This window comes from Nerophis lumbriciformis, linkage group LG04 (genome assembly GCF_033978685.3).
Source record: "Nerophis lumbriciformis linkage group LG04, RoL_Nlum_v2.1, whole genome shotgun sequence".
In the NCBI taxonomy this organism is placed as follows: Eukaryota; Metazoa; Chordata; class Actinopteri; order Syngnathiformes; family Syngnathidae; genus Nerophis; species Nerophis lumbriciformis.
Genome location: NC_084551.2, coordinates 33703415 through 33717173, shown reverse-complemented (window position 1 = coordinate 33717173; position 13759 = coordinate 33703415).

Sequence of the window (13759 nt, the reverse complement as noted above, 5' to 3'; positions counted from 1 at the left end):
TCTTACCTTATCTCATTGATCTCATCTCATACTGTATGTGTGTTTATGTGTGCGTACACATGAAAAACATAACAAATATATGAACATAACAATGAACAGAGTTGTACTTTTTAGATGTCAGGACCCTATGCAATATGTACACATATTCTTAATATAGTATACATTTTAACTGACCTTTATTTGACTATGTTTGTCTTTTTGTAGGTGGCTAAAATACGCGGTGCTGCTGACTGCCGTCTAACGTTACGTTACTGTGTGTGATACATTGACTAACGTAATGTTACTGTGTGTGATACATTGACTAACGTAATGTTACTGTGTGTGATACATTGACTAACGTTACGTTACTGTGTGTGATACATTGACTAACGTAACGTTATGTATAGGTACCTCATGAAACCCTGCTTAAAAAAAATCACTTGACAAAAAGTATGAATAAGGTAGCAAACTGCAGTGGACGCAACAGATTGCCGTGTTTGCAATGATGTTATAACCATAGACATCTTATAAGTAGACGCAGCATTGGTTGCTGTGACGTGAGCAATTTGCCCGCCATCTTGAAGTGCTGTTGAGGAGCCGGCGAGCAGCCTAAACTGACAGTTGAAAGGTAGAAAACAAAGATGGTGTTCAGCGTTTTCCTGCTCAAATGAGCGGACTGTTGAAAATAGGAATCGGGGGATTACTTTTCACAAGTAAGATTTAACATTAACGTACTATTGGTTGTATTTTATGAAAATAATATTACCACAGAGTTGAGAAGGATCAAAGATCTTCAATATTTGTATGTGAAAATCACAAAGAAATCTTCTGGGGGAGGATGACGTCCCTACAGGGGTTTGGTTTACAAACTTTCAGTCCCACCTAAAACAAAATTCACCAGCCACTACTGATTATGATGCATTCTCATTTTAGGCAAAGTATAAGACAATACTTTCTTAACAGTATAATTGTAACCAGGAATCAGTCTTCAAGTAACAATATTCAAATACTAACATTGTTGGGTTAAACAGAATTTGGTTTTATTCTGAATCCAGTGAAACAGATTGGTGGTTTTAGCTGATATGAAGACTTTCAGGTGTTTATATATGTTTAAGTATTTGGCAGACGCTTTTATCCAAAGCGACTTACATAAAATAATACATATAAAACAATCACTGCAAACATTATCATTTAAGGGAAGAATGTAATAGAAAATATCAATACAAAGTGTCAAGACAGAATAAACTCTCTGCTGCTGAAGCAACAGAGATACAGTCTATAGGTCCCTAAGATATATAGATATCTAATGTATTCATACATTGTTTATGTAGGATACACGCATATGTATATATAACCTAATCATATTGTCTCTTCAACTTAAAAATAGCTTACCGTTTTTTTTCCCCTTCTCTTGGATTATATTCCCAGTTTTGATCTCGGACGTCTGGTCACTTATAGCATATAAGAATATTATATTACTGTTAAGCAAACTATGAATAATAAAACACGCCAAAACATGTGTCTGTTACACACGTATGACAAAAAAGCGCGTGAAAATCAGTGGTATTCAGTGAGGTAAAATGAATTAAATGCGCTGACAGTTCATTGCTCCTGCCAAATGAATTGCACTGAGTGGAGCGGTTCACCACTCCAAAATGGCGGCCCCGCGCCTCGTCTGCGCCAGTAGGCAGTAGCGCTCTATGCTGCGTCTACTTATAAGATGTCTATGGTTATAACGTTAGCAGTGAGTTTGCAGCCTCACTGATTTAACTACACAACAAATAAAAGTCACGTTACTTAGCCAATAAACGTTATCTTACATTCAAAACTTACCCTTCTTTGTGCAACTTCAAATGTCGAACGAAGTTGGAAGTTGTTGCGTCTCCGTCTGTAATAATCGAACTGCGTGATTTGCATACGGCAATTCGTTTTTTGTTGACCAAGTCGTAGTTTTTATACCCGAACGAAACCAACTTTAACATAATTGTTTATCACTGGCACGTTGTTGGACAACTCTTGTTCATTGGTTGTCCTGCAATTTGATTGGATGAATGCTGTGTGATGAAAACAACGTAGTTCTAATTTGATTGGCTGTTGTACTGACAGAACACCAGCTGACAGGAATAACACGCTGATAGACAGACGAAGAAAATGAAAAATACGGAGCGCTCCCAAATAACTTTTTAAGCTTTGGATTTTGGGGAAAGTGGCAAGTCATGTCAAGTCATGTCAAGTCAAAAGGCTCAAGTCCAAGTGAAGTCACAAGTCATTGATGTTAAAGTCTAAGTCGAGTTGCAAGTCTCTTTACATTTTGTCAAGTCGAGTCTAAAGTCATCAAATTCATGACTCGAGTCTGACTCGAGTCCAAGTCATGTGACTCGAGTCCACACCTCTGGGAGGCAGGTAGCGAAAACGAAATTGAAGAAGAAACTGAAGCTATTGAGCCATATCGGTTTGAACCGTATGCAAGCGAAACCGACGAAAACGACACGACAGCCAGCGACACGGGAGAAAGCGAGGACGAATATGGCGATCGCCTTCTAACCAACGATTGGTATGTGTTTGTTTGGCATTAAAGGAAACTAACAACTATGAACTAGGTTTACAGCATATGAAATACATTTGGCAACAACATGCACTTTGAGAGTGCAGACAGCCCAATTTTCATCAATTAATATATTCTATAGACATACCTTCATCCGCGCTCTTTTCCTGAAAGCTGATCTGTCCAGTTTTGGAGTTGATGTCAGCAGGCCATGGAAGCTAGGGTCGATAGGGGGTTTAGCTCGCTCGTCTGCGGGAACAAACTGCCGCCTTTGCTTGCCATGCTATCGAGGTCCTGTGTCCCTGAATTGCTCACACACTCCGGCAGATTCAATGGGGGTCTGGCGGCAGATTTCTTTGACTTTATCGTTGGAAATGCATCTGCTTTGAGTGTCGCAGGATATCCACACATTCTTGCCATCTCTGTCGTAGAATAGCTTTCGTCGGTAAAGTGTGCGGAACAAACGTCCAATTTCTTGCCACTTTCGCATCTTTGGGCCACTGGTGCAACTTGAATCCGTCCCTGTTCGTGTTGTTACACCCTCCGACAACACACCGACGAGGCATGATGTCTCCAAGGTACGGAAAACAGTCGAAAAAACGGAAAATAACAGAGCTGATTTGACTCGGTGTTTGAGAATATGGCGGATTGCTTCCCGATGTGACGCCACCTTGTGACGTCATCGCTCCGAGAGCGAATATTAGAAAGGCGTTTAATTCGCCAAAATTCACCCATTTAGAGTTCGGAAATCGGTTAAAAAAATATATGGTCTTTTTTCTGCAACATCAAGGTATATATTGACGCTTACATAGGTCTGGTGATAATGTTCCCCTTTAATTTTTACAATTCACTAATATCAAGCAGTAGAAAATGATGAATCTGCAACAAATTGTCGTAATTATCACAGCAAAACCAGCAGTAATACAAAACACAGCGAATAAGCAAACATATTTGCAACAATTTACAGTACTTTAAGTGCATATATTCCATCCATTAAGTGGATATTTTCCACCCTTTTTTACTAAATTCAAGGTTTTTGATTTTTTAAATAATTCTCATTTTAATATATTCCACCCTTTAAGTGCATACATTCTGCCCTGTAAGTGCATACATGTCGCACAATTTGAGCTGAATTTTGAACCATTCGATACACAGCTGTGGCCATGTTAGACTTTCCTTGTTAATCCTAAATGTTAAAAGATGTGTTGTAACTGAGCGGAAATGAAGTTACTTCCAAGATGTTGCACAATATCACCTTAAGCTAAGTCTGCATCTTTTGAGGTGAAGTAAGACCAAACTTTCAAGCGTTTAGGTTTGAACATTTTAGCCGGATGCTGGCCATTGTATGTGCAGTTGAAAAACTCACGTCAAGTGTAACAACGTCCTGACAGGTGACTAAAGTGGTGGTAATTATATCAAATTTTTGCTTTGTTTTTGGTGCCAGTAACTGCTAAGAGATGCGCTATTTACTTATGTATACACACATTTCTAGAATAGCATTGACCACATATATCGATTTTATCATGTTATCACCAATGAATAATGAAGCTTAGTGAAAATAATATATATATTTTGATTAGGGCTGTCAAAGTTAAAATGTTTATTCACAAAATAATATCGCATTAACCATGTATAAACACAGATTGAACACCCCATTTATTTAGACCACACATGCTCCTTTACCAAACTGCAAATAGTTACCTGAAGGCGAATACGTCAATTATGCATATAGTCCAAAGACACAAAGTAAGGAACTATGACTAGTGTGCTCGCCTACACATTTCACTTCAAAATACACCCTGAATGGGCTTTAGATAAAACCGTTACCCTGTTTTGAGCAAACAAATGATGTTCATTCAAGTAAAACAATGAACAAATGTTCCTGTATGACATTCTGATGTTAAAATTGCGTTAAATAGTAATATTGGGTCTTGTTTTAAGTTCATCTAAATTATGCAAGCAACTGGACTTTATACACAATTATTCAACATTCTGTGCCTTACACTCATAATACTAATAGGCAAGCATAGGCAAGGCATGCTTATGTAAAGTATGTACATTTGTAGCAAATGTATTTACAGGACCCATAGCATCCAGATGACCGAAATTTCACAACAACAAGTTCTCTTTATGTATTTTTTGCTCCTAAAAATTAATCTGGCAGCCATTTCCCATAATATCAATTAGTTTTTGAGTAATGTGTAAATAACTAACTGTACTTGCGTTTCCCACCCAGGCCTGAGGTCCTACTTAGTCTGACTTCAATATATACCTCTCACTTTGCCATCATTTTTGTCACCACATCACCACGGCCGTAGAAATGCTATACAGAAACACAGTTGCGCATTGAATCACCTCAATTTGTCAATAGTGTACAAATCGGGCTATTTTTCAGTGCATTCAAAAAATCAATAAACCCGCATTAGTAATTAAAACATATTTTACGCGGTACTGTCAAAATTTAAATAGTTGTATGAAATATATTTGAACCCACAATTTTGTAGCACCCATCTGACACTGTAAAAGCCAGTGGTATTGCTCGTAATTGGTTGATTGCAGTGGAAGTGGCGAGCAAACCGTTTCACCGCCGGGAAAGCTTAAGTAGTTTCCCGGGTCATCCGACATCGTCTCACAAGATTTCGTTTCTCTTTAAATATCCTTCTTCAAAATGGCCTTGCAAGTATATCAATCAATTAATCAATGTTTAATTTATATAGCCCTAAATCACAAGTGTCTCAAAGGGCTGCACAACGACATCCTCGGTTCAGAGCCCACATAAGGGCAAGGAAAAACTCACAACCCAGTGGGACGTCGATGTAATGACTATGATGTATCTGCCACCTAATCAACGTGTTGCTCTCCTTCTTTGTGGGTTAAAAAAGTGAGTACTGCTGCTGGCTCCGGTGCCACTTCTTGGTTTTGTATATTACAACTTGTGATTTGATACTCACTTGGCAGTGACAAATGAGTATCCAATCACAGTCACGTTTAACATAAGGCTATCAAGATGGGCTATTGTCAACAACTCCTGTTCTGATTGGCTATGGCAACTGTCTATCAACTGAATGTCCTCCGTTTGTTTACATTGCACAGCCACCGCTAATGTTCATTCAGAAGATTTCATACAACGCTGACAACAAGCTAGCTGAATTCTGTTCGGATGAATGCTCTAACTAAAAAACAGCAACCCTGGAGCCATGAAGAGAATATGATGAATACTTGTATATATTTATGAAAAGTAAATAAAAAATAAAAATTAACTATTAATAATTAATTAACATGATTAATGTTAGGCCAGCAGAGAAGGCCTAGCTGGCCTTTACTGCACACAACTGTTGGAATGCCCCTTTTCCATCGCCAGTCTCGATATGTCGTCTCTTCTTGGTGTAATGTCATCTACAGAACACAAGCCTTTTTCCCCACATAGACAGTGTGGATAAAAGAATGTAGAATTATAATTTTGATCAATTAATTGCATGTTTTGCCATCCTGGTCCATGATTACTTCAAAACTGATACAGTTTGATTGATTGATTGAAACTTTTATTAGTAGATTGTACAGTACAGTACATATTCCGTACAATTGACCACTAAATGGTAAAACCCGAATAAGTTTTTCAACTTGTTTAAGTCGGGGTCCACGTAAATCAATTCATGGTACAATGGTATGGGTACATTTCTGCGCAAAAAAGAAATATAAAAGAATTGCCATTTCCGTACTACTCTGATTTTCCATCTGCTCTTTAATAGACACCACAGCCTGTGTTTCCTCATGCTCTTTCAGCATTTGCTCAACCATCTTGAAGAAAACATCAGTAGAAGAGGATGCAAAATAGAATACTAGCGGGTTACCTTTTCTTCTGTCGTTTTGGATCGTCGGGTGTGCACTTCTTTCTTTGTTTTTCCTCAGTTTCTGACTTAGTTTTTCTCCTTTTGATATTGCACGGGATTTTCAGAATCGCATAAGACTTAGGTTTTTTGAAAACAATTTCCATCCAAACGGCAACCAAAACCCTTCTTCATCGAAGTCAGAATCATGAAAAGGATTGCGGCAAATCTCACTCCTCTCGCTTGGTCCTTCCCATTTTGACTGGAGAGGTCCATACTATTCCCATATTGCTAACATTTGGAAATGTATGCAGGCTGACCCTTTCTTTAGTTGTATTGCTCCAACCTCCAACAATGCATCTGGCAGACATATTTCACCATGCCTTCAAATTCTGCGCAAAATTATTGTGATTCTGATGATGAAGATGATACCAAAACACATACTACACAATATGAAATGGCCTCTAGTCTTCTGTAGGTGACGTCAACAGGTTGATGCAGGCCCTCCCACAATTTGGAGCTAAAAGTGGGCGTTCCAAAATGTGCTGAAACTAGTTACAAGACAAGCCTAAAATCACTACTGTGTCTATTTTGGAGGGAATTTAACTGTAGACATTTTTAGGCTCTGAACTATGAAATAAGTGTCAATGTTGTCAGCATTAGAGGGGCCCTTGAAATAATGATATAGTGGAATTTGTTTAATTCGACCAAGTCATGAGTGGAAAACTAAGCAAACGTCAACATTCATGGTCCACCACTTTTGTCGACATAAAAGGTGAGACTAAGGCCCCGTTTGCACTAAGGGTAAATCCCACCTAACCTTATCCTTGTCCACAAACACACACACAATGGTCGTTTAAGAACCTCTACCCCCCTCTGTCCGCAGGCGCAACGCGACCTAGTATGCATGCGCGGAAAATGAGCATGTCATAGTCACCTCCACTGTTGCTTTGTGTGCAAGTTCTTAAATTAAATTTAACTTATCTGAACAATATCCAGTGTTGTGGTATTTCGATTAACTGGAATCCAGTGTGCTGTGGGGCCCTTTTGTAGTGAATCACACCTGAGCCATCATAAATTAATCAAATCATTATTAGACACGTAAACAATGTGATAAAGAACATTTTACATCAATCAATCTAGGGATGTAGATATGTGGTCAGGACACTCCTCACTCTTTTGCCTTCACCTTCATTGTCCATTCGTTTTTGGTGACTTTATATACTCTGGACCCAGACGTTGAGTCCGCGACATACATGGCGGACAATAACTGATACAGTCTGCTTTGCCAGTCCAAATGTATTTGTAGTTTTCCGTAGTCTTCTCTCGACAGCCAGGTAATACAAAGCACACGCTACCTTTTTTATCACATCCACGGGAGCCCGCATTTTCGTTGTCTCTCCTTCGACAAATGGGCAAAGTTTTTCGGTAAGTAGAATCACAGCTGACCTGGACATTTGAAAGTCCTCTTGCCGTCTGAGATGTGCTGTATCCAAAATAGCTGCAATCTCGCGTTTTCTTCTCTTAAGGTATTCATGTGTGATTTCCACAAGCATCTGTACATGTAGAAGAAGGAGAAACACGGGCATGTCTGGATGACTCGCCTCCATATTTCCAGTGGTTAGCTCTGGTTGTTATGAAGCTGGCTGTGGTGCGTTCTCTCTGACATCACTTCCTGTGTGGGGCACGGTTTTTCAGACTTCACTTCCTTTTCGAACTCAGTTTGTTAACTGAGTCCATACAAAACCAAGAGCCGGAGATTCAAGAAATACACGGCGCACTTACCCTTGTAAAAAATTATCCAAGTAGGCTTACCTTAAACCAGGGGTGTCAAACTTAAATACAGAGTGGGCCAAAATTTAAAACTGAACAAAGCCGCAGGCCAAGGTTGAACAAATTAACCTTTTAATAGTGACCCAAACAAGTTTTGCATTGAATATTGAACAAGCAAGGCTTATATAACTTTATAGTGACATGCAAAATCAAGTTTCAAATAATAATAACAATAATACAAAAATATCAATGGCATATCAAATAAAATGTAAATACAAATTGAATGCCTCTTTTCTACTTGCAGCCTTCTGAGGTAAATATCAAATAAACGTTTTCCACAGGCTAATAATACATTTGAAAATAAAATAACAATAATGAATGAATCAAACATTCAAGCCTTGAAGTAGCAAGAGAAAGTGCACGAATAAAACGTTAATTATTGCTCAGTTTGCTACACTGATTTGCTTTAACACTGAATATGGAACAAGCAACGCTTATATAACTCAATAGTGCAAAATCAACTTTCAAAAAACAAACGAAAAAACATCAATGGTATATTAAATACAGTTTAAATAAAACATTGAACGCCTCTTTTCTATTTGCAGCCTTCTGAGGTAAATATCAACATTAACTTGGTGGGCAGGGGCGGGGTTTGGTGGTAGCGAGGGGTGTATATTGTAGCGTGCCAGAAGAGTTAGTGCTGCAAGGGGTTCTGCTGTATTTGTTCTGTTGTGTTTATGTTGTGTTACGGTGCGGATGTTCTCCCGAAATGTGTTTGTCATTCTTGTTTGGTGTGGGTTCACAGTGTGGCGCATAGTGGTAACAGTGTTAAAGTTGTTTAAACGGCCACCCTCAGTGTGACCTGTATGGCTGTTGATCAAGTATACGTTGCATTCACTCATGAGTGTGTAGAAGCCGCATATATTATGTGACTGGGCCAGCATGCTGTTTGTATGGAGGAAAAGCGAACGTGATGACAGGTTGTAGAGGACGTTGAAAGTAGTGCCTTTAAGGCACGCCCCCAATAATGTTGTCCGGGTGGAAATCGGGAGAAATTCGGGAGACTGGTTTCCCCGGGAGATTTCCGGGAGGGGCACTGAAATTCGGGAGTCTTCCGGGAAAATCGGGAGGGTTGGCAAGTATGAGTATTAGCGGTGGATGCGTTGTTACAGTGGCACTGCCGCTGCATAATACTGGCGGGCCAGCTCTAATGTTAATTTGATATTGCCTCAAGGGCCAAATGAAATTACACGGCGGGCCAAAATTGGCCCGCGGGCCAGAGATTGACACCCATGCATTAAACGATAGTTTAGTGTGGCTGACACAGGGCTTTGGCTAAATAATTATTCGTTTAAGGGGTTATCCGGCTTAATGTAGACATAGACATAGACACTGTATGTAGACGTATTTTAGTATTGTTTATTGTCACCGCTAACTTGTTTGCAAAAGCAGAATTTATGGTTTTGTCAAGAATCAAAACAAAGGAAGAAGGTTTGGTTGGGGTGAAACACCAAAGGTTGTTCCTTTCATGGCAGACTTCTCAGTTGCTATTTCATCCCTCTTTCTGCAGCTGACAAAAGGCACTCGTTTAGATGTTGCACAAATGGAAGAAAATACTCTCAATAAACGTCCGTGCGTTCAAAAATCTGTTGTTATCTTCGATTCTCATATGTCTCTGGCCAAAGTCACAATTAAGGGATTTAAAAAAGGCTTATTTTTGGTTATGTCGTCATGAGTAAGCCAATCAGAATGCTGACTTAAGTGGCTTCCAGTGTATTACATACCTGTAGATACATTTAAATCAACATATTCATATACTTTGGAGATGATCTAAAGTCGCACGAGTCTGTTTTTGCTCTAATGATGAATGTGTTGTTTGTAGTGAAGCAGTGAAAAATAAATTGTCGATTGGTTTCTATCCACAAATATTTGTGTTGTGACCCTGAATTTTTCTCTCGCTTCATTGCATTTTTCCTCTTCACATCTGATGGATTTATTCCTTTGTCATGACTTCCAGCGGTGAGTGTCTCTCTCTCGTCGAGTCCATCCGACTTGATTGAGGATCTTCATTTGCTATGCAGCCATGTAAAGCGGCAGCCTTGAAATATCACACTGCCCTTGCTCTTCCTTTATTTTTTTTTTCACCTCAAACGCTTGCGCTCCAACGGAATTTCTCATACAAATCTGAGCCAAGTACATACATTGTAGTGTGTCTTCTGGAAATATTACAATATCAAGATTGTGCAACCTTCTTCCATTAAAAAAAAATGTATAGCTGTGTTTGTGTACATAGAAAATATTGTTGTTGGTCATTAAAGAATGTTATCCTGCATATCTTTTTCTGAATGAAATACATTCTCAATTGTATTGTCATTGTTTGTAGAACTATGTTTGATCATGGGAATATGACAAACAATGCTAGTACTTACACATTAATGTTGTTTTACCATAAGCTCTATGGACATTACTATACGATTATTTGGGGTCTTTAAGGCCAACAAGGCCTTCTCTGCAGTCCTAAACACTGACCCACAGATACAACTCAAATCCATGTATTTGTTCAATAAAATTGTAATAATTTATTCTTAACAGTCTATTATTCTCATCTGGTAACGTTATTTTCATTCAATCAGATTTTAGCGTTTATGTGTTGCCATGTTGATCTAATCCAGCCCAGGGCCTTCATAATCAGGAGTGCTGACCCAATATCACTTAAAGTATATTAGAAATTGGGCTGTTTCTTTTACCTCTGAAAAGTCAGATTGGCCTCTCAGAGCCTCCATCCAGGCCTACAATGACTTTAGCGTTTTAAATGGGGATGTTTGAGGATTTTTTTCTCTCATATAAACGTGTAAGATATAAAAAAGACATCATAGGAATGCCTAAAGCCTTGTTTATACTGCAGGTCAATTCCGATTTTTTTGCCCTTTTGCAACATGTACTGGATTTTTTCATGTCCGTGTGAACAGCGCAATTCCGTATTTTACATTTCGGACCTCGGCTTCTTTCGTATGCGGATGTAAATTGGATATACAGTACATGTATATGTGATGCGAGTACAGTGTGAACACTCACGCGCTGCAGTCGCATTCATCCAACCAGAACGTCTTCAAAAAGCGATAAGCGTCATAATTATTTGCCAAAATAGAGCGTTACAAAATAAATTGTTGAAAAATTAGCAGAAAACAGGTGAAAATAATACGTATAGGACCTAACATCAATGTTCAACCGGTCCCTTGGTTCGGCTACAGAAATCCTCTTCAGAGCAGACATCAAAGCAAAATCTCCTGCCAGAGCCAAAATACTTGCCCTCTTCCTTCTTAATCTTCTTTGCGCAATAATTCGGTTAAAAAAATGTTGACTTTGACTGCACAAAATCCTTGAAATTGCCACAAATGTGTCAGTACTGTGACCGACTGGAGTAGAAGCCACATTGCAAGACATGCGACATGACGTCATGACCGCATGCAGGTCAGTTTGCGTTCACATTAGAAATCGCATTTTTAGAGGGACTGCTCCGACCTCCTGATAGCTCGTTCGCTGTCTCTCCAGGCCTGGTATTTTTGTTATTTGTACATACTCCTGTATGTAGAATAAATTGTCAAACTTCATCTCGAGTCACCCCTCTTCATTCTAGACAGCCTTAGAATAAAAGGATCTGAGAAACCTAATAGTACCCTACGGTGTGAAGAAAGCCAAAGATTCCACACACCCTTATCAAAAATGCAAATTGATCCATTCCACCTGAATAGCAGCAAACCTAGCTTCAAATCTACGTGCATCAGCTAATCTCCACTTTGAAGTAAAGGAAAACATGACATATTTATAATCATATTTAGGTGAAAAATGACAGGTTATATGATTACTTATATTGGATTTGTTGGCGGATATTTTTGATTGGTTATTTATTAATTTTTTTGCATCAAATTATTTGGTGGGGTTATCTGGATATGTTCTGGACAGTGATGGGCAAGCTACTCTGAAAATGTAGTAAGCTAAGCTACAAGTTACTCTCGATTAAATGTTGCTAAGCTATCCCCATAGGATTGTAGCAAGCTACACTACAAGCTACACAGCAAAAGGAGCCTGCTACATTTGATGCTACAATGTTAATGTAACTGAGAGTGTACAAATGGACCCAATAACAACTATCTCTAAGGGTCCCTGAACCCTACTGTATTTATTTATCTTAGTTTGCCTTTTCTTTGGCCCACCCCTACAATGATATTCATTTTCTCTACCTTGAAGCGTCCCTCTGTCGCCGAATCCCTCATCATCATGTGACATGATTGCGTGTCTGTTATGACCTACCTTATCTTGCCTCTGATTGGCCAGTCCGTACAATTTCGCCCTAACCTTAGCTAATTGTGACTCATCATACGAACACCAACCAACCATCATGGATTTCCTCCGTATGTATGTATGGATGTTCTCATTCATCCAGGTCATTTTATTTTCTCTATTTTTTGGGGGCCTGGATTCACAGTCCATTTTCTCTCTCTGTAGCTTGTACCTTTGATGTAAGCTACCTAGTTACATGGGTCTAGAAGTAGCTAAGTTACAGGAAAAGCTACTCGTTAAAGAAGTAGCTAAGCTACTGCCAAGGTACTGGAAAAATGTAGTTAAGCTATGTAGCAAAGCTACATGTAGCTTTTACTGCCCATCTCTGGTTCTAGATATGACAATCCGAATTTTAAATATGTTTTTACATGTGTTTTAATCAGAGATGTCCGATAATATCGGCCTGCCGATATTATCGGCCGATAAATGCTTTAAAATGTAATATCGGAAATTATCGGTATCGTTTTTTTTATTATCGGTATCGTGTAAGCACACATGATTGTGAGTGCTGTTGGTCCACTAATAGTACTAACCTTTAACAGTTAATTTTTACTAATTTTCATTAATTACTAGTTTCTATGTAACTGTTTTTATATTGTTTTACTTTCTTTTTATTCAAGAAAATGTTTTTAATTTATTGATCTTGTTTTTTTTTTGTTTTTTTTGTAAAGGACCTTATTATATGTATATATTACATACCTGGTTGTCCAAATTAGGCATAATAATGTGTTAATTCCACGACTGTATATATCGGTATCGGTTGATATCGGTATCGGTAATTAAAGAGTTGGACGGAATATCGGATATCGGCAAAAAGCCATTATCAGACATCCCTAGTTTTAATACGCTTATTTCAACCTATCCATACAATTATTATTATTTTTATTTTTATTTTACTTTATTTTGTGAATGTAAAAGTACAAAGTGTGTGTCTTTGGGGCGCTGGGTTTAGTGTAGGATGTGGGGGCCCTAAGGAATCTTGTGTTTGGGGACCCATAATTTGGTGTTACGCCTCTGCTTATTGACAACGGTGTATCCGGAGATAAAGGGTTGGTTATCTACGGTTCTTGCTTTAGAAATGTTCTTTAGAAATGACTCTTTCTCTCTCTCTCTCTCTCTCTCTCTCAAAGCCATGCATTTTTTTTTTACTGCTTTTTGTAAATTATTGATGGTTTGCCAAGTGATCGTGTTGATATTAGATGTCATTGAATTGGTTAACTCCCCACTGAAGATCCATGCTTATATCACCATACTATAATAAAACCTAACATTTTGGAAATAAACTATATAGGCT